This window comes from Pristiophorus japonicus, chromosome 1 (genome assembly GCF_044704955.1).
Source record: "Pristiophorus japonicus isolate sPriJap1 chromosome 1, sPriJap1.hap1, whole genome shotgun sequence".
Classification (NCBI taxonomy): Eukaryota; Metazoa; Chordata; class Chondrichthyes; family Pristiophoridae; genus Pristiophorus; species Pristiophorus japonicus.
In genome coordinates this window covers 82,373,747-82,395,488 of record NC_091977.1, presented here as the reverse complement: position 1 = coordinate 82,395,488, position 21,742 = coordinate 82,373,747, and positions in this window count along the sequence as shown.

Genomic DNA, 21,742 nt, shown 5'->3' with positions numbered 1-21,742 from the left:
ACCAAAACACACCCACCTTTGGTTGTTGAAGTTTCCCTCCTTCCATACTGGATGGTGTTTTTTCCTTACTGGATGGTGTTCTTTTCCGTCTCTCTCCAACTCTCTGTAGCAGTAATAAAGTGGTTGAATTTTTCGCTCTCCTCCTCTCCCTCTAGATGGATTAGGATTGTAGAATGCCCTTTCCTCCTCTTCCTGGGCTGGTCTCAGGGCTCACTCCAGGCCTTCCAGACAGGAGCAAAAGCAGCAGCTCCTTCTCTCACTGCTCCAGGCTCCAACTGAATAGGCCACGCCTCCAAAGCTCCACCATTGGTCCTTGTGCATGAAACTCTTTTAGGAAAACAAAAGTGTCTGTTGTATCACAACACGCTGCTGATGGTTGGGGCAGCAACAGCGAGGTGAGCTGCAAGCTGTTCAGGAACAGCATTGCAATTTGAATCACCGCAAATACAATGTTCCCTGACCAGGAATCGAACCCCAGGCCGCGCCGGTGAGAGCGCCGAATCCTAACCACTAGACCACCAGGGAAGCTGCCATGAATCCCAAAAAGGTTAGTTTGCAGGTGCAGCAGGTAATCAGGAAGGCAAATGGAATGTTGGCCTTCATTACGAAAGGGATGGAGTAGAAAAGCAGGGAGGTGTTGCTGCAACTGTACAAGATATTGGTAAGGCCGCACCTGGAGTACTGCGTGCAGTTTTGGTCACCTTACTTAAGGAAGGATATACTAGCTTTGGAAGGGGTACAGAGACGATTCATTAGGCTGATTCGAGAAATGAGGGGGTTACCTTATGATGATAGATTGAGTAGACTGGGTCTTTACTCCTTGGAGTTCAGAAGGATGAGGGGTGATCTTATAGAAACATTTAAAATCATGAAAGGGATAGACAAGATAGAGGCAGAGAGGTTGTTTCCATTGGTGGGGGAGACTAGAACTAGGGGGCACAGCCTCAAAATACGGAGGAGCCAATTTAAAACCGAGTTGAGAAGGAATTTCTTCTCCCAGAGGGTTGTGAATCTGTGGAATTCTCTGCCCAAGGAAGCAGTTGAGGCTGGCTCATTGAATGTTTTCAAGTCAAAGATAGATAGATTTTTAAGCAATAAGGGAATTAAGGGTTACGGGGAGAGGGCGGGTAAGTGGAGCTGAGTCCACGACCAGATCAGCCATGATCTTATTGAATGGCGGAGCAGGCTTGAGGGGCTAGATGGCCTACTCCTGTTCCTAATTCTTATGTTCTTATGTTCTTATATTGCCGCCACTGATCGGATTCCAAAGGGGCAGCTGTTATAAACAAAAAAACCTTTATGTGTGTTGATGCAGGTGAGGTCCTTCGATGATTCCTCCAATTCCTGCGTCATGTAGGCTGAAGTCAGATCCGGCTTCTTGAACATCTTTCCTCCCGCCCACGTGTCAAAGAGGTCGTCGGCCTTTGGTAGTGGGTACTGGTCCTGCAGGGAGAAAAGATTGATAGTTACTTTGTAATCGCCACAGATTCTGACGGTGCCGACTCCCTTGAGGACTGGGACAATAGGACTGGCCCACTTGCTGAACTCAATCGGTGAAATGATGCCCTCTCTTTGCAGCCAGTCTAGCTTGATCTCAACTCTTTCTCTCATCATGTACGGTACTGTTCTCGCCTTGTGATAGATGGATTGCAACCCTGGAATTAGGTGGATCTGCACTTTTGCTCCTTGGAATTTCCCGATGCCTGGTTCAAACAGCGATGAAAATTTGTTTAAGACCTGGGCACACGAAGTGTTGTCAGCAGGCGATAGCGCTCGGACGTCGTCCCAGTTCCAGCGTATCTTTCCCAGCCAGCTCCTGCCGAGCAGCGTAGGACCATGGCCCGGTACTACCCAGAGTGGTAGCTTGTGCACCGCTCCATCGTAGGAGACCTTTACGATAGCACTGCCGATTACAGGAATCAGTTCTTTTGTGTAAGTTCTTAGTTTCGTGTGAACTGGAGTTAAGACTGGCCTTGAGGCCTTGTTGCACCACTACCTTTCGAAAGTCTTTTTGCCCATGATGGACTGGCTCGCACCCATGGCCAGCTCCATTGACACCGGGAGTCCATTTAATTCAACATTCAGCATTATCAGGGAACAATTCGTGGTGAATGCGTGCACCCAATGTACCTCTGCCTCCTCGAACTTAGGCTCTGGTTCATCATGATCCTCCGTGGATCTGTCCTCCTCTGCAACATGGTGGTTTGCAGGTTTAACCGGCTTTGCAGCTCGCCTGCACACTTGTTGGAGGTGTCCCATTGTTCCACAGCCCTTGCAAATGTACTCTTTGAATCGGCATGAATGGAAATGATGATCACCCCCGCAGCGCCAACAAGGTGTTAATGGCCTTGCATTCATCACCCTTGATGGTGGCCTCTGAAACATCTGCGGATGTGCAGCTGCAGGTATGTGTGACCTGCCCTGTACGTTACAATTCGAAAACAACATCACTTTGTTCACAGTACTTGTAGCAGCACTTGTGCGCTGAGAGATTTTCTTCATATTTTTACTGATGGCAATGAACGCCTGGGCTATCGCTATGGCCTTACTCAAGGTTAGGGTCTCTACAGTCAAAAGTTTGTGAAGTATGGTTTCGTGGCCAATGCCAAGTACAAAAAAGTCTCTGTGCATGTGCTCCAAATGTCCTTCAAATTCGCAATGGACTGCAAGGTGTCTTAGCTCGGCCACATAACTCGCCACTTCCTGGCCTTCAGACCTTTTGTGCGTGTAGAACCGGTACCTCACCATCAGAACGCTTTCCTTCAGGTTCTAATGCTCTCGGACCAATGTGCACAAATCATCGTATGATTTCTCCGTGGGTTTCACTGGAGTGAGCAGATTCTTCATGAGGCCATACGTTGGTGCCCCACACACGGTGATGAGGATCGTCCTTCATTTGGCAGCGCTCTCTTCCCCATCTAGCTTGTTGGTCACGAATTATTGGTCGAGTCGCTCCACAAATGTTTCCCAATCATCTCCCTCTGAAAAGTTCTCCAGGATGCCCACAGTTTTCTGCATCTTTGGGTTTGCTATCTGTATCTCATTGCCAGTTGTTGTGTATGGAGAAAGAGTCAGACTGAAAACTGTGAGCTCAAGGTAAAGTGTGACCTTAGTCTTTTATTGCAGGTCTCTCGAGTGCCTCTCCAACCTGTGAAGCCTCCTTAAATACCTGTGCTCCCAAGGGATTATGGGATCCCTTGGGACTTCAGGGCATGAGCCCTCTGATAGCTGTACAGAGGAAATACAAGTCCACATATATAACAAAACTAAAAGTAGTTTTCAGATGAATCATGATTACAGAGCAGGTTGGTGAGACAAAACTGTCTTTTCCAGAAGCCATGTTGAGAATTCTCTAATAGCCACTTCACTGTCTTTGATGACCCTCTGACTCCAAATAAAGCATAAAAAGGCCTCACAATTGTTATTGTACTATCCTCATTTCCAGTGTTCTTTTGGCTGCTCGAATAGCAGTCTTCATTGTCTTCAGCTGAGTTTGATACTTATCCCTCTTTTCCTGAGAGGTATTTTCTTTAAGCCTGTACAAATATTTCTGCTCAATTCTAACTTGTCTTTGAACATAACTATTTAGCCAATTTGATTTTTGTTTTACCATGTGCCCTTTTAACTATAGGGACATACATGGCTTCTTTTTGTACAAGAATGTTTTGAAGGCATTTCATTTTTCTTCAATGTAACTATTATCCTTGTCTAGTTGGATCAATCTTGTTCATGTCATTTGCCATCTTATCAATCATGCCGATACAGTCCCCTGGTCCTGATGAAATGCATCCCAGGGTATTAAAAGAGATGGCGGAAGTTATAGCAGATGCATTCGTTATAATCTACCAAAATTCTCTGGACTCTGGGGAGGTACCAGTGGATTAGAAAGCAGCTAATATAATGCCTCTGTTTAAAAAAGGGGGCAGACAAAAAGCATATAACTATAGGCCGGTTAGTTTAACATCTGTACTGGGGAAAATGCTTGAAGCTATCATTAAGGAAGAAATAGCGGGACATCTAGATAGGAATAGTGCAATCAAGCAGACGCAACATGGATTCATGAAGGGAAAATCATGTTTAACTAATTTACTGGAATTCTTTGAGGATATAACGAGCATGGTGGATGTGGGTGTACCGGTGGATGTGGTGTATTTAGATTTCCAAAAGGCATTCGATAAGGTGCCACACAAAAGGTTACTGCAGAAGATAAAGGTACGCGGAGTCAGAGGAAATGTATTAGCATGGATAGAGAATTGGCTGGCTAACAGAAAGCAGAGAGTCGGGATAAATGGATCTTTTTCGGGTTGGGAATCGGTGGTTAGTGGTGAGCCACAGGGATCGGTGCTGGGACCACAACTGTTTACAATATACATAGATGACCTGGAAGAGGGGACAGAGTGTAGTGTAACAAAATTTGCAGATGACACAAAGATTAGTGGGAAAGCGGGATGTGTAGAGGACACAGAGAAGCTGCAAAGAGATTTAGATAGGTTAAGCGAATGGGCTAAGGTTTGGCAGATGGAATACAATGTCGGAAAATGTGAGGTCATCCACCTTGGGGAAAAAAAACAGTAAAAGGGAATATTATTTGAATGGGGAGAAATTACAACATGCTGCGGTGCAGAGGGACCTGGTGGTCCTTGTGCATGAATCCCAAAAAGTTAGTTTGCAGGTGCAGCAGGTAATCAGGAAGGCAAATGGAATTTTGGCCTTCATTGCGAGAGGGATGGAGTACAAAAGCAGGGAGGTCCTACTGCAACTGTACAGGGTATTGGTGAGGCCGCACCTGGAGTACTGTGTGCAGTTTTGGTCACCTTACTTAAGGAAGGATATACTAGCTTTGGAGGGAGTACAGAGACGATTCACTAGGCTGATACCGGAGATGAGGGGGTTACCTTATGATGATAGATTGAGTAGACTGGGTCTTTACTCGTTGGAGTTCAGAAGGATGAGGGGTGGTCTTATAGAAACATTTAAAATAATGAAAGGGATAGACAGGATAGAGGCAGAGAGATTGTTTCCACTGGTCGGGGGCACAGCCTCAAAATACGGGGGAGCCAATTTAAAACCGAGTTGAGAAGGAATTTCTTCTCCCAGAGGGTTGTGAATCTGTGGAATTCTCTGCCCAAGGAAACAGTTGAGGCTAGATCATTGAACGTATTCAAGTCACAGATAGATAGATTTTTAACCAATAAGGGAATTAAGGGTTATGGGGAGTGGGCGGGTAAGTGGAGCTGAGTCCACGGCCAGATCAGCAATGATCTTGTTGAATGGCGGAGCAGGCTCGAGGGGCTAGATGGCCTACTCTTGTTCCTAATTCTTATGTTCTTGTGTTCTTATCCAGTTTGCATATTTATTTTCAGCAAGATTTACATGACAAAAATATCAATGATCATATTTCTGTCAGTAAAAACATTAACCTCCTATCACAAATCAACTGCAATAATTGGCTTCTACAGGAAGTTGAGACATTTGACCTAAACAAATGAGTTCCATTTGGCTACTCTTCATTCTGCCCAAATAATTATTTTACTCTTCGGCCAGTGTGAGTCCCAAAAAATTTTATTTTTCATAATTTTGGGGGATTATTTGCTCTCAACAATTCTTCCCAGAGTCATTTGTGGTTCGACTAACTTTAGATGCCTCAATCTTTTTTTGCAGTTGTTAATAATGAGGTTTTGTGCCCAGAAATAAATCTTTGTATTTTACAAACTGTTTCATGAATATTTTAAATGTACTTTGCAATCCTTTGCTTTCCACTGTATGTCTACACTAGTTGTTATTTTTGTTTGCCATCTGTGTCAAGTGAAGGAAACTCAACTTTGTTAATAATTTCTTCCCTTTTATGATCCAAATCTGATTGTGCATAATAAGTATAAGCTGCCTGCTTATCAGTGTAAGCTAACTACCCTTAGATAGCAATCACTTCTTTTTTTCAATCTTCAAAAGTAAGACAAAAAACTGCAGCAATTAAATAGCAACGAATTATAGGAAGTACGTGATTGCACTAGAGAGGATGCAGAGGAGATTTGCTGCCTGGAATGGAGAATCTTAGTTATGAGGACAGATTGGATAGGCTGGGTTTGTTCTCATTGGAACAGAGGAGGTTGAGAGGAGATCTCACTGAGGTGTATAAAATATTGAAGGGCCTGGACATAGTGGATAGTAAGGGTCTATTTCCATTGGTGGAGAGGTCTATTATGAGGGGGTATAGTTTTAAGGTGATTGGTGGAAGGTTTGGAGGGGATTTGAGGGGGTGGGTTGCTTCTTTACACAGAGGGTTGTGGGGATCTGGAACTCACTGCCTGGAAGAATGGTGGATGCAGAAACCCTCACCACTTTTAAGAGATGGTTGGATGGGCACTTAAAGTGCAGTAACCTGCAGGGTTACGGACCTAGAGCTGGTAATTGGGATTATATTGTATGACCTTTTGTTGGACGGCGCAGATATAATGGTAAGTACTGCAGGGAATAGAATACGGCCAGGGTAATCTCCTGGACTAATTTCGATCGCCTGGATGGGTCGGAGAGGAATTTTCCCAGATTTTTTCTCCCTAATTTGGCCTGGGTTTTTATCTGGTTTTTGCCTCTCCCAGGAGATCACATGGCTCTGGTTGAGGAGGAGTGGAGTTAGTTTCAGTATAAGGGGTGTCGCAGTTGTGTGAGGCGGTCTGGTTAGGCTGGGTGCTCTTTGCCTTTCCGTCATTGTTTATAGGTTTATATGTAACCTTTAGGGCTGCTAACCAAGGGCCGTGCAGTTCTTTGTCGGCCAGCGCGGACACGATGGGCCGAAATGGCCTCCTTCTGCGTTGTAAATTTCTATGTTTCTATGTCTCTATGTTTCTATGAATGGCCAGGAGATGCAATACTGGCTTTGTAGCTTTTGGATTGTGCAAATTTACACATGAAAACATTATTTTAGATTCAATGCCACATTGAATTGGATCATTTTTCCAATTCGTTTTTCTCCCCTCCTTTCTCAATAATGCTGGGGTAAAATTGCCTGAGTGTAAACCAGCTTTCACCTTAACCAAGTAATCATTGCATCAGCTGCAACATGTATGTTACCTTGATCAACCCTAAGCTAACTGATCCTGTTCCACTTTAAGAACATAGGAACATCAGAATTAGGAGCAGGAGTAGGCCATATGGCCCCTCGAGCCTGTTCCGCCATTCAATAGGATCATGGTTGATCATTGACCTCAACTCCACTTTCCCGCCCGATCTCCATATTCCTTGATTCCCCGAGACTCCAAAAATCTATCTACCTCAGCCTTGAATATAATCAATGACTCAGCATGCACAACCCTCTGGGGCAGAGTATTCCAAAGATTCACAACCCTCGGAGTGAAGAAATTCCTCCTCATCTCTGTCTTATCCTGAGACTGTGACCCCCGAGTTCTAGACACTCCAGCCAGGGGAAACAACCTCTCAGCATCTACCCTGTCAATCCCCTTCAGAATCTTGTATGTTTCAATGAGATCACCTCTCATTCTTCTAAACTCCAGTGAGTATAGTCCCATTCTACACAATCTCTCATCATAAGACCGCTCTCATCCCAGGAATCAATCTAGCGAACCTTCGAGACCCATAAGCATGAACTTTCTACTAGAATTCATTCGATGGATCAGGAGCCAGACCCTGCTTGATGCTTGCTCTCTTCCCATAGTTCCCCTACTATCATCACAGCTGAAATTGTCACAAACCAGGGGTCAAACTCTGAATGTTAACAACTGAATTATCAAAGAAGAGCTTTAGCCACCTATTGTCCAAAGCGCTTCTTTGAATAGCTCATATACCATTCAACTTGTAGACTGAGTTTTCATTGGGGTTGAAAGAAATATAGAAATTTCACATCGACTGGTGGTTTCATATGTTGAAGTTACAGAAATAATTTCCACCATGGCAGAAGTTGCAAATGATTTCTGACATTATGCCTGAATTTGCTGAAAACTTGTGCCAACAACAACAAGAAGTTGCATTTATACAGTGCCTTTACTGTAGTAAAACATCCTAAGGCACTTCACAGGAGCACTATCAAACAAAATTTGACACCGAGCCACTTTACTAGATATTAGGACAGGTGAACAAAATCTTGATCCAAGAGGTAAGTTTTAAGTAGCTTCTTAAAGGGGGAGAGAAAGGTGGAGTGGTTCAGGGAGGGAATTCCAGAGCTTAGGGCCTCGGCAGCTGAAGGCACAGCCACCAATGGTGGAGTGATTAAAATCGGGTATGCAGACGAGGCCAGGATTGGAGGAGAGCAGAAATCATGGAGGGTTGTAGGGCTGGAGGTGGTTACAAAGATATGAAAAGCCGAGGTTATGAAGGGATTTGAAAATTAGGATGAGAATTTTAAAATTGATGCGTTTTTGGACCGGGAGCCAATTTAGGTCAGCAAGCATAGGGGTGATGGGTGAATGAGACTCGGTGCGAGTTAGGTTACGAGCAGTTTTGGATAAGCTTACATTTATGGAGGGTGCAAGCTGGAAGGCAGGCAAGGAGAGCATTGGAATGGGCGAGTCTAGAGCTGACAAAGGCATAGATGAGGGCTTCACAGCAGATGAGCTGAGGAAGGGGTGGAGATGGGCAATGATACAATTATTATGGTGCAGAAATTCCAGGAAATTATGGCGTGAGTAACTTATGCCAATACATATGCCACGTCATAATTTGCTGGGACTGTTGCACTGCCCCACAGAGACACACACTGAGAAAATTGATCAGTCAATTATCATCGCTCCATCCCACATTAAAATCAATGGTGAGATCAAGTTTGCTACATTAACGCCACTAAGACCATTTGTGTGCTCGAAGACACTTTTGGACTGACTTGTTCAGGAAACTTCATTGAAATTATAAACCTCAATTAAGAAATTAAATATTTTTGGCAGCCAGGCATGTTCTAATTTTCCCCAATTGTTATTATTTTTATATTAATATTCATTGTGCTCATGTGCTAAGCATGGATTGCAACCGGTAATGAACATGGCTAGGGATCGTACATATTTCGGTAAACAACCCTATTAACACCATTTATACCTTTATACTGTTTCAGTACAAACGCATCAATCAAATTAAACCTGGCAGTGTTCGCTGTCATTTCGCCCTTGAAACTGATCGCAACTTCAGGATTTAGCGCATGCGCTGTCTAATGCAGAAATCCTGAAGTTGTAGTCTGTCATTCACCACTCCTCCACCGGCTGTGCTGTGGAATCCCCCTGGCCCCTCCACAAACAGTCAGCAATCAGTGAAATCATTGATCTGATGAAAAGGTTAGACCCATTCAAATGAAGTGTAACTGGGTTTCTAACGGCGATCTGAATAATAACTACTGATAAACAACCGTTCTTGCACTGAAAAACTAATTTTGTATTGATGAAATGTCAAATTTCTCCACGAAGTTAAAAATGATTAGACTTTAAAATTTATTTTTAAAAGTTTATTGATATTTCAGTTTCTAACTTCACCCAATGTGTATGTTCCAATCTTTATTTCATTCTCTATAAAAATTGTAAAAAGTGATTATTATTAGTGTTTTCTATTTCCTGGATCTCTTTCTGTGAGAGTTCTGCAATGTGATTGGCAACTTAGACAGCTTGTTGACATCACAGCAGCTCACACTATGCAATATGTGTGTGTGCTAGGTCTGTGCAGCAGAGCAGGTCTCCAGTCTTCCTGGTTCAACCCTTGCCACTGGATAAAGACCTAGCCCTGTCAAGCCCATGTGGTGGCTGATGTGCAACGGTCACCACACGTTAAAAAAATCCACGCACAGGCATTTTCCACCCCCTAAATTGGAGTTCAGGACTGGAACATCGGGTCTGTTGTTTATGTATATACCCTATACACTTAATGTACAGTTACATAAGACCATTGAATGTATCTTCACACTGTATACAATATGCCTGTATCACCAGAGGGTGCAACTGGTGGAGACCTAGAGGTCACCTGTACACTGCAGGTAACCAGGTATAAAAAGGAGCCCACCTTACTGTACCCTCATTCAGGAGCTGCAATAAATGGACTAAGGTCACAACAGTTCAAGTGCAATATCTTACCTCGTGGAGTCATTACTAGAGTGCTTACAGACACAATAACTGGCAACGAGAATACGAATTTCCACGCGAAAAATACCTAACCTTGGCAATTTTCAACAATTCGCTGATGGGGAAGATTGGGATGCCTTTGTTGAAAGGCTCGAACACTACTTCATCGCGAACGACCTGGCTGGAGACACACCAACCTCGCTGGCTTATAAGTGCCGAGCTATCCTGCTCATCAGTTGTGGGCCCACCATTCATGGCCTTATCAGGGGCTTGCTAGCCCCAGAGAAGACGACAACCAAAACATTCGCGGAGCTCATAACGATGATACAGGAACAGCTCAAATCTAAAGAGAGCATCCTCACAGCCAGACACTGGTTCTATACACACCGACAGCCCAAAGGCCAAGAAATCGCAAAATATGCTGCACGCCTGAGACGATTGGCTGCACCGTGTGATTTTTGGTGACCACCTCACTGAAGCACTGAGGGACATCTTTGTTATTGGAATCGGCCACGAAGGCCTCCTCCACAGGCTGCTCTCTGTGGACACCACGGTCACCCTGCAGAAGGCAATTAACGTCAGTCAGGCATTCATGGCCTTCGCCTGCGATTCCAAGAGGATGATGACTCACCTCCAGGACTCTAACCCGGCAAGTACTGTGAACCGAATGGCACCTTTCAGAGGCAAGGCTGCTACCCCGAGTCCCGCAACCCTGAATTCATCACAGGGGGCCAACCGGCCCGCCCCATGCTGGCGCTGTGGAGGAAATCACAGAGCCTACCAGTGCCAAAACAGAGACTATACTTGCAAAGGCTGTAACACTAAAGGCCATCTCCAGCGAATGTGTAAAATAAATTTCTCATCGAGTCACTGAAGAGTTGGCCGATCACCCGGGCTCCGGCGCTGATGAAGACGAAGAGAGAATCCAGGAGGCAGCTCAGCCCCAGGAAGAGGTATACGGAGTGTTTACCTGCTCCACCGAGAGTTCCCCGTTGAAAATAGAAGTCGAAATCAACGGTGCTCCAGTCACGCTGCAGGTTGACACAGGGCCAGCCCACCGCTGATGAACCAGGCGGCCTTCGAGAAACTCTGGGACAATCCCGCCCAACGAACTAAAATGCTCCCAATCCAGGCGAAGCTGCTCACTTACACAAATGACACCATTCCAGTTGTTGGCAGTGTGGATGTCCAGGTGTCCTACGGTGGCACGATGCACAAGCTACCTTTGTGGATCGTTGCTGGTGATGGTCCAACGCTGCTAGGAAGAAGTTGGATGAAACAAATCCAAATCTGTTGGAGCTGGGAAAGCTTCCAGGTCCCGGCACTCAACATCCTATGTGGCCCCAAGTTTGGATCAATCACAGCACCTGAAGATCCTACCGGTTCAACTCGACTGTGCGGCGACGACACAGACCGCACAACCCAACGGCGAGATGATCCAACCCGAACGACCAGACCTCACCTTCCAGGCTCCAGTGGCAGGACTCCGAAGGAAGAAGATCGATGCTGAAGGTAAATTCCCGGCTTCAGTGGCAGAACCTGGGGAGAAAAGGAGCACCGCAGCCTACCTCGTGGGGAGAGAAAAGATGGCGCCCGCACCATGAGGTGAAGTGCCTGAAATCAAGATGGCCACGACCAGACCACGAGGGGCAGCATTGAGGGAGCAACACATGATGCCAAGCAGCGAACTGGATTGGGGTAAAGATTACAAGACCCTCTTAAAGGAGACTGGCAACCCAGAACAATTAACGGGACAGTTCCACCCATTGTACAGCGATGACAATGATACTAATGTAAGAGATGTAATTAACAAATGCAAGTATCTAAATGTACCTTTGAACAGCGATGCCAGTAGGATACATGGAAAAGATGTAATTGATGAATACAAGTATCTAAATGTAATCCTGTACAGTGATGCCGGTAGTATACAGGGAAGAGATATAATTGACAAATGTGAATTTGTAAAGACAACCAACAATGTCGAGTCGGGTGATTGCGGTCGGAGCAAATGTGTCATGTATCTCACACTACTGTATATAACTGTATCTTACCATACTATACATAACTGTTACTAGATATCTAGATATGACCTGTAACCACAAGCATACTTTATCACCAGGGGTGCACTTGCAGGAGACACTGCATACTTGTTCCACACAGGTGTATAAAGGCAGGTCTCAGGCAAATGTGGCACTTGAGAGCTGTGAAATAAAGGTGCAGGTCCAGAGTGACCTTGACTTCAGCATGTGCCTCATGTAAGTCTGTACTGCAGGGTCAGGACTTTACAGTGGCGACGAGTTACGGCATCACAGAATCCACAGAATGGCTACCAATGGCTCAGATGAGAAATACAATGCGGGAGACAATTGAGAGAACTTTATAGAAAGGCTCCAGCAAAGCTTTGTAACCAAAAACTGGTTAGGCGACGATAAGGCAGACAGGAGAAGAGCCCATCTCTTGACCAGCTGTGGCTCGAAAACATACGCCTTAATGAAGGACCTGCTGGCACCCAAGAAACCAGCAAACAAGTCATTTGAGGAGTTGAGCACATTGGTGAGAGACCACCTGAAGCCAGCGAGCAGCCTACACATGGCCAGACACAGGTTCTACAACTACTGACGCTGTGTGGGCCAGAGCATACCTGACTTTGTGGCGGAAGTTCGGAGGCTGGCTAGTTTATGTGAGTTCTCCGATGAACTAAGGAGAGGAGTACTGAGAGACTTTTTTATTGAAGAAATAGGCCATGCAGGCATATTCTGAAAGCTTGTAGAGACCAAGAACTTGACCCGAGAGGCAGCAGCACTGGTCGCACAGACATTCTTGGCAGGAGAAGAAGAAACGAGGTTGATCTATACAGCGGGTACGACAACTAACGAAACATCGGAACAAGGAGTTCACAGCGTGAAACGAGCTGCTACCCCCACACACAGACAAAGGCAGGAGAGCAGGCCTTCAACAGCAGGCAGTGGCGCCAGAAGCCATCAAGGGCCACATGAATGGCCGTTCACACCTCATCAACCCACAATGCGAGCAATCAACTACAGACTGAGAGAAGCTCAAGAGAGATCAGCCAGACGCAGCTCATCCTTTGGAAACAATGGAAGCGGTCTGTGCTGGAGATGTGGGGGAAGGCACTCAACAAGGGGGTGTCGATTTCAGCATGCTGTTTGCAGAAACTGCAACTATACAGGGCATATGGCTCGCATGTGCAGAAAAACAGCAGCTCGGCTGGTATACAAATCGGAAGGGTCGGAAAGCGGACCAGAAGACGGTGGGGACAGTGCGCGGGACGCCGGGGTACAGCGGGTCAACACGATCAATGTCCACTGTTCTTACAATAAGACGCCTCCATAATGATGAGGGTCCTACTCAACGGGATACCCGTCAACATGGAACTGGACACGGGAGCTAGTCAATCTCTCATGAGCGTCCAACAATTTGAACAGCTGTGGCCGCACAAAAGCAACAGACCAAAACTCACAAGGATCGACACCAAACTAAGGACCTATACCAAAGAAATCATCCCAGTCCTCGGCAGCGCCATGCTCTCAGTCACACACAAAGGGATGGTGCACCGACTTTCCCTGTGGATCATCCCTGGAGATCTCCCAGCACTGCTGGGGAGAAGCTGGCTGGCAAAACTAAACTGGAAATGGGATGATGTCACGCCATGTCATCAGAGGAATGGACCTCCTGCTCAACAGTTCTAAGTCGTTTTGAACATTTCTTTCAGCCAGGTGTGGGCACCTTCAAAGGAGCTAAAGTTAAAATCTACAGCACACAGGATACCAGACCGGTCCATCACAAGGCTAGAGCTGTGCCTTATGTGATGAGGGAAAAGATTGAACACGAACTGGACCGGCTTCTGCGGGAAGGCATTATCTCACCCGTGGAATTTAGCGACTGGGCAAGTCCCATCATCCCCGTCATGAAGCCTGATGGATCCGTACGAATTTGTGGGGACTACAAATCTACCATAAACAGAGTCTCCCTACAGGACCAGTACCCGCTGCCCAGAGCAGAGGACCTATTTGCCACATTGGTTGGAGGAAAACCTTTCTCGAAACTAGACCTCACATCTGCGTATATGACGCAAGAACTGACCGAAGACTCTAAGCTACTCACCACCATCAACACACATCGAGGTCTTTTTATGTACAATCGATGCCCATTTGGCATCAGTTCGGTAGCTGCTATATTCCAGCGCAACATGGAGAGTCTGCTCAAGTCCATCCTGGGGACGGTTGTGTTTCAAGATGACATACTCATCACGGGCAGGGACACCGACTCCCATCTCCGCAATTTGGAGGAAGTACTAAGTCGATTGGATCGGGTAGGCCTAAGAGTTAAGAAATCCAAGTGTCTGTTTCTCGCCCCAGAGGTTGAATTTTTGGGCAGAAGGATTGCCGCTGATGGAATCCGCCCAACAGAATCCAAAACCAAAGCAATTCGTTTGGCACCCAGGCCCCGGAATGTCTCGGAACTGCGTGCCTTTCTCAGGCTACTCAATTACTTTGGGAACTTTATGCAGAACTTGAGCACGCTGCTGGAGCCTCTCCACGTGCTACTCAGAAAGGGGTGCGATTGGTTTTGGGGAGACGCCCAAGAACGCGCCTTCAATAAGGCACTCAACCTTCTATGTTCCAACAGTGTTTTAGCCTTTGTTGACCCAGGTAAAAAGCTGGTTCTTACATGTGATGCGTCAGCATATGGGGTCAGGTGCGTTTTACAGCATGTCAACGATGCGGGTAAATTACAACCCATTGCTTATGCCTCCAGGTCACTTTCGCGGGCGGAGCACGGGTACGGTATGGTTGAGAAGGAGGCGCTCGCATGCATGTACGGTGTCAAAAAGATGCACCAATACCTTTTCGGGGCCAAGTTCGCGTTAGAAACCGACCACAAAACCCTCATGTCCCTGCGATCTGAGTGCAAGGCAATAAACGGCAACGCCTCGGCGCACATTCAGTGGTGGGCACTCATGCTGCGTCTTACGACTACACAATAAGGCACAGACCAGGCACAGACAACTGTGCCGATGTGCTTAGTAGGCTACCCCTGGCGACCACGGAAGGGTCCGACGAACAGGACTGTGAGATGGTCATGGCAACCAATGCCTTTGAATCCACAGGTTCGCCCATGATGGCACGCCAAATCAGAGCCTGGACGACAAGCGACCCCGCGTTATCCTTAGTCAAAAGATGTGTTTTAACTGGTGACTGGGCAGAGGCCCGCGATGCCTGCCCCGAAGAGATCAAACCTTTCCATAGGCCCATGCATGAACTATCACTACAGGCAGACTGCCTGATGTGGGGCAGCCAAGTAGTTATGCTCTTGCGAGGCGGAGAGGCGTTTGTCCGGGAGTTTCACTGCGAGCACCCGGGGATCGTCCTTATGAAGGCCATAGCCAGATCCCACGTCTGGTGGCCTGGCATTGACGCGGACTTGGAGCTCTGCGTCCAGCGGTGCACCATTTGTGCCCAACTCAGTAATGCCCCCAGGGAGGCCCCCCTAAGGCCCTTGTCCTGGCCCACCAAACCGTGGTCGTGGGTGCATGTAGACTATGTGGGCCCATTCATGGGCAAAATGTTCCTCGTAGTCGTCGATGCATTTTCAAAGTGGATCGAGTGCACCATTTTAAACTCGAGCACCACCTCCACCACAGTGGAGAGCCTTAGAACCATGTTTGCAATGCACGGAATTCCTGACATTTTGGTCAGTGATAATGGTCTGTGCTTCACTAGCGCAGGATTTCAAGATTTTATAGTTGACCACGGCATAAATCATGTTAAGACGGCACCTTTCAAGCCAGCCTCCAATGGCCAGGCGGAGCGAGCAGTGCAAATCGTTAAACAAGGCATGCTAAAAATCCAAGGTCCCACGCTGCAGAGCCGCCTGTCGCGACTGCTGCTGGCATACAGATCTCGTCCGCATTCGTTGACTGGGGTTCCCCCCGCGCAACTATTGATGAAACGGACCTTAAAGACTAGGCTCTCGTTAATCCTCCCAGACATGCATGAAATTGTTGAGGCAAAACGCCGGAAGCTAACTGAGTACCATGACCGAAATTCAAGGGGGAGGTGGAATGAGATAGGGGACAAAGTGTTTGTGCTAAACTTTGGCAGGGGTCCCAAATGGCTTGCAGGAACAGTAACAGGCAAGGAAGGAAACAGGCTACTGGTTGTACAAATGGACAATGGCCAAACCTGCCGGAGGCATGAAGACCAAGTAAAAAGTAGATTCACCAACAACACTGCAGAACCAGAGGCAGACTACAATGTGGAACTCGCACCACACCTGGTGGACAGACAGAGGGAACAACCTGAGGAAAGGGTAGTCTCAACAGACAGCCCAGGCGAGGTACCAGCAATCATACTGAACAAAACAGACAGCCCAGGCGAGATACCAGCAATCACACCGAAAGAAGAACAGACACCAAGGCAAACAACTGAACCACAACTAAGATGCTCCACGCGAGAGCGTAGACCACCTGAGAGACTGAATCTATAAAGACAATAAGACCTTGGGGGAGGGTGATGTCATGTATCTCACACTACTGTATATAACTGTATCTTACCATGCTATACATGACTGTAACTAGATATGACTGTAACCACAAGCATATTTTACCACCAGGGGTGCACTTGCAGGAGACACTGCATACCTGTTCCACACAGATATATAAAGGCAGGTCTCAGGCAAGTGTGGCACTCGAGAGCTGTAAAATAAAGGTGCAGGTCCAGAGTGACCTTAACTTCAGCATGTGCCTCATGTAAGTCTGTACTGCAGGGTCAGGACTTTACACCCTTAAAGGGGAGGACCTACTGCCACTGCCGCTATATTTTTTTTTTTGCCAGCCGACTGCTATGTCACCCCCTCTTGGGTGCCAGGCCGCTGGCCCGGCTGCAATCCTCCTTGGTGCCCAGTGGACCAAAGTTTTAAGATCGCGCAGGCTCTCCCCGTTAAGTGAAGGGGAGAGCCATGGTGACGCGACGCCGTGATGACATCATCGCGGCAATCATTCTGCCCCTCTGGTGTTGCCACCGCCGTATAACTGCCCCCATTAAGAGTGACTTCCGAACCGAATGAAAAAAAACAACAAAGTGCGGAATTTCGCTCAAGAGACGACCTCAACCACCGCGGTGGTAAAAACACTCAAAACAGGTTGCATGCATCCCGTTTTGGTTAGGGGGTGTGGGGGTAATTTTGGCCCCTTACTCCCTCCCACCCTGGTAGTTCCCCTTGATATGGTCATTATCTTTGCTCCCTCAAGTCCAAGGCGTGCAGACTTGAGCATATCTGATGTACATATGATTTAGGCATCCATTGCCAGATTTGGCTGAACCACATCAAGCACCATCAGACCTTGCTCACTTCTGCCAAAACCACTCACTAAAACAGGATCAGCCTGGAAAACAAGGATAATCCCCAAATTCCTTTCTCCACCATCAACCATCTTCTTAAACCCTCTCCCCTGACGGCTCACCTCTGACGACAATTGATAGGAGCCCATGGGCTGCTTTGTCATTTAGATTGAGACCATCTGAGAGACTGAATCTATAAAGACAATAAGACCTTGGGGGAGGGTGATGTCATGTATCTCACACTACTGTATATAACTGTATCTTACCATGCTATACATGACTGTAACTAGATATGACCTGTAACCACAAGCATACTTTACCACCAGGGGTGCACTTGCGGGAGACACAGCATACCTGTTCCACACAGATATATAAAGGGAGGTCTCAGGCAAGTGTGGCACTCAAGAGCTGTGAAATAAAGGTGCAGGTCCAGAGTGACCTTAACTTCAGCATGTGCCTCGTGTAGGTCTGTTCTGCAGGGTCAGGACTTTACAAAATGTATCATGAATGTAAATGATGGAATAATGTGTGATGCCGGGTTCTACATGTACGCCGACAAAATCAAGGGCAACCTCCTGTGGGAAGCACCCAGGTCCAGCGGGCTACCCGATAATGTAGCCTGCGCCTCCGGGACCAATGTGATGCCCCAGGGAGTGTGGACACACACAGTGGGAGCATACCCACTGCAGGGCCAGCGATCAGCGGACGGCACAGGCACCACGACTGGCACCCTGCCCCAGATCGGCCCTACCTCTCTGGCCAGCAGGGCCAGTACCGGGAGCAAGAGGCCAGCACCCTGCAGCCCTCCCGACGGGACCTGGTATGATCAGGCTCCCACTACTGTTGAAGGGCAACAGGGAGACCCTGCAGCCCTCAAAAGAGGACAGGGAGGCCACACATTCCTGTGGCTCTGCCCACCACAAGGCAACAGCAAAGGCCCTGAGACCCAGCCAGGGGAGCGACCCGAGCTCACCCAGCTGGCAGGGGGCGCAGCGCCACCATCAGACAACCTGGACACAGTCCAGTTACTCTGAAATTAGCGTCCTCACCCACCTGCACCTACACCCCAGGGGCAAGACTGTAATACCATGTATGTACCCTACCTGTTATATGTACTCGTTCCACTTCTGCAAAACCCAAACAGTGATGTAACCAACCCTATTTGCAGATGTCGAGCCATACACATGGTCTATGTATGGGGGGGGGGGGGAGCGGAAATGGATGTATGTAGCCACGGACACACATGGATCACACCCAGAATACACTCAAACCCCCACTGCAACCTCCAACCGTCCACTGCTGACCATTTCCCAATGTCGTGGCAATAAGGACTTGGGGGTCCACAGGGAGAGAGCCATTCCAAGGCACAAACAAAGTGCAAGGGCTTTGGGCACTCAAGTCGAGGGCCAGAGCACACAGTGCAAAGCCCAGTGTCACAAGACTTAGGGGGGAGTGATGTTGTGTATGCATATACCCTGTCCACTTAATGTACAGTTACATAAGAACATTGAATGTATCTTCACACTGTATACAATATGCCTGTACCACCAGAGGGTGCAACTGGTGGAGACCTAGAGGTCACCTGCACATGCAGGTAACCAAGTATAAAAGGGAACTCACCTTACTGTACCCTCATTCAGGAGCTGCAATAAATGGACTAAGGTCACAACAGTTCAAGTGCAATACCTTACCTCGTGGAGTTATTACTAGAGTGCTTACAGACACAATAGGGTCCTTCATTGAAACATCTGTGAACTCTTGTGGAAGCAAGTCATCCTCGCTCGAGGGACCACCTATGACGATGATGATCACACGATGGGATTCCCACTATACTATGTTGATTTCAACTGCACGTCAGAAAACCCAAACTTCTTGCCACGGAGATCGCAAGATCTTTGTGGGAAGCTTACTTTAGAGCCAGCGGCAAACGCCTTTACTTCAATGAAAACAGAAAATGCTGGAAATCTCAGTGGATCAGGCAGCATCTTGGAGAGAGAAATAGAGTTAACGTTTCAGGTCGATGGCCCCTCGTCAGAACTGGCGAATGTTCGAAATGAACAGATTCTTAAGGAGCACTGAAAGGGGGGAGGGGAGGAAAGAACAACGGGAAGATCTGTGATAGAGTGGAAGACAAGAGGTATTAGAGAGACAAAAGGGAATGATGGGCCGACTTGAGATGTTGATGGCAGAAGTTAGAAAAAGATTAGTCTAGATAGGGTGTGAATGGCGGAATAATTACCAACTGCCGAGGGAAACAGAGAAAAAAATTACATAAGATCGGGGGGCTTAAAAAAAAGGAGGAAAGGCAGCAAAATATGGGCAGTGGCTACGCTCTGAAATTGTTGAACTCGATGTTGAGTCCAGAAGGCTGTACAGTGCCTAAACGAAAGATGAGGTGTTGTTCCTCAAGCTTGTGTTGAGCTTCATTGAAACAGTGTAGAAACATAGAAACATAGAAAGTAGGTGCAGGAGTAGGCCATTTGGCCCTTCGAGCCTGCACCACCATTCAATATGATCATGGCTGATCATGGAACTTCAGTATCCCATTCCTGCTTTCTCTCCATACCCCTTGATCCCTTTAGTCGTAAGGGCAACATCTAACTCCCTTTTGAATATATCTAACAATCTGGCCTCAACAATTTTCTGTGGTAGAGAATTCCACAGGTTACAATTCTCTGAGTGAAGAAGTTTCTCCTCATCTCAGTCCTAAATGGCTTACCCCTTATCCTTAGACTGTGACCCCTGGTTCTGGACTTCCCCAACATCGGGAACATTCTTCCTGCATCTAACCTGTCCAGTCCCGTCAGAATTTTATGTTTCCATGAGATCCCCTCTCATAGAGGAGGCCAAGGAGGAGATGTCGGAGTGGGAGTGGAACGTGGAATTAAAGTGACAGGCGAATGAATTCCCTGCTCCACTCCCACTCCGACAAATCTTAATGTACATTTTCTGGAACAATGATAGTGCTATTAAAACCAAATGAAAGACAGTTACAAAAGAAAATTTAAAGTTACCATACTTTGTCAAGCTTTACTGAATGGTATAAAAAGAATTAAGAAATGAATAGTGGAAAAAAATATCAATGGCCAAAAGTCAAAATAACATTGACTGGACACAATGGGCTAGATTTTCAGCTAAATTGCGCCCGTTTAGCGCCTGGGTGGGGTGCAAAAGCAATCTAATTTTTGGCACAAAACGAGGCGCACAAGATTTTGCGCCCAGGCGGAAATTTCGGCAATGGTTTTGCGGTGGCACTAAAACTTAGCGCCCGCCCACTGTTTCCACCATTTGGATGATGTAAATCATCATGCATCGCTGCACTAGCGCCTCGGGTGGAACTTTCGACCATATTGCCCGATTTAAAAAGCAGTTGCACCCCGGGCGCACCAGGCGCTAATGGCGCCATCTTGTAAATGGAGGAGAAAGTCAGAGTTCTGAGTGATTAAAAGCATTGGGAGGAGAACGCTGCATTACTGCATACTTTTCATTGTGAGTTTATAGTTTGTTTTAAAGGACATTTAAGGACATTTTAAAAAATGGGGGCTATACTATGTCAGCCATTATTCCTGGCTGCTATATTTATATGGCATCGAACTGCAAGGAGGCTTATTAATGCTCATTTTGAATGTAATCGCAGATGGTCCAACGAGTTTACAGGGAACATCGCTCATGCCTCCAGCTCTCTGAGGTACAGTGTGTTAGAAGGCTGTGTTTCCGAAAAGAGGTGGTCACAGAGATATGCCAGCTCATACAGGCAGACCTACAGCCTACCAGCAGCAACAGGACTGCACTGCCCATTGACATGAGGTGACTGCGGCACTTGCCTTCTATACCTCCGGCTCCTTTCAGGCATCAGCGAGGGACATCTGCTCCATCTCGCAGCATGCTACACATTGCTGCATTTGCCAGGTGACTACTGTACTGTATTCACACAGAATGGACTTCATAAACTTCCCAATGACCAAGGAGGCACAGCATGAGAGGGCTGAATGTTTTGGACGATTTTCTGGCTTCCCAAGGTTCAGGGTGCCATTGATTGTATGCACATCACCCTGAGAGCACCTTTACAGAATCAAGAGGTTTACCGAAACCGAAAGGGAGTCCACTCCCTGAACGTACAGATTGTCTGCGACTCAGTTCATCATGGCAGTCAATGCCCAATATCCAGGGAGTATCCATGATGCTTTCATCATGCGTGAGAGCACTGTCTCACGCATGTTCCAGTGTCAACCACAAGGCCAGAGCTGGATGCTGGGGGACAAATGTTACGGCCTCGCCACCTGGCTCATGACCCACCTCCGGAACCTTCAGACAGAAGCCGAGCATCGCTAT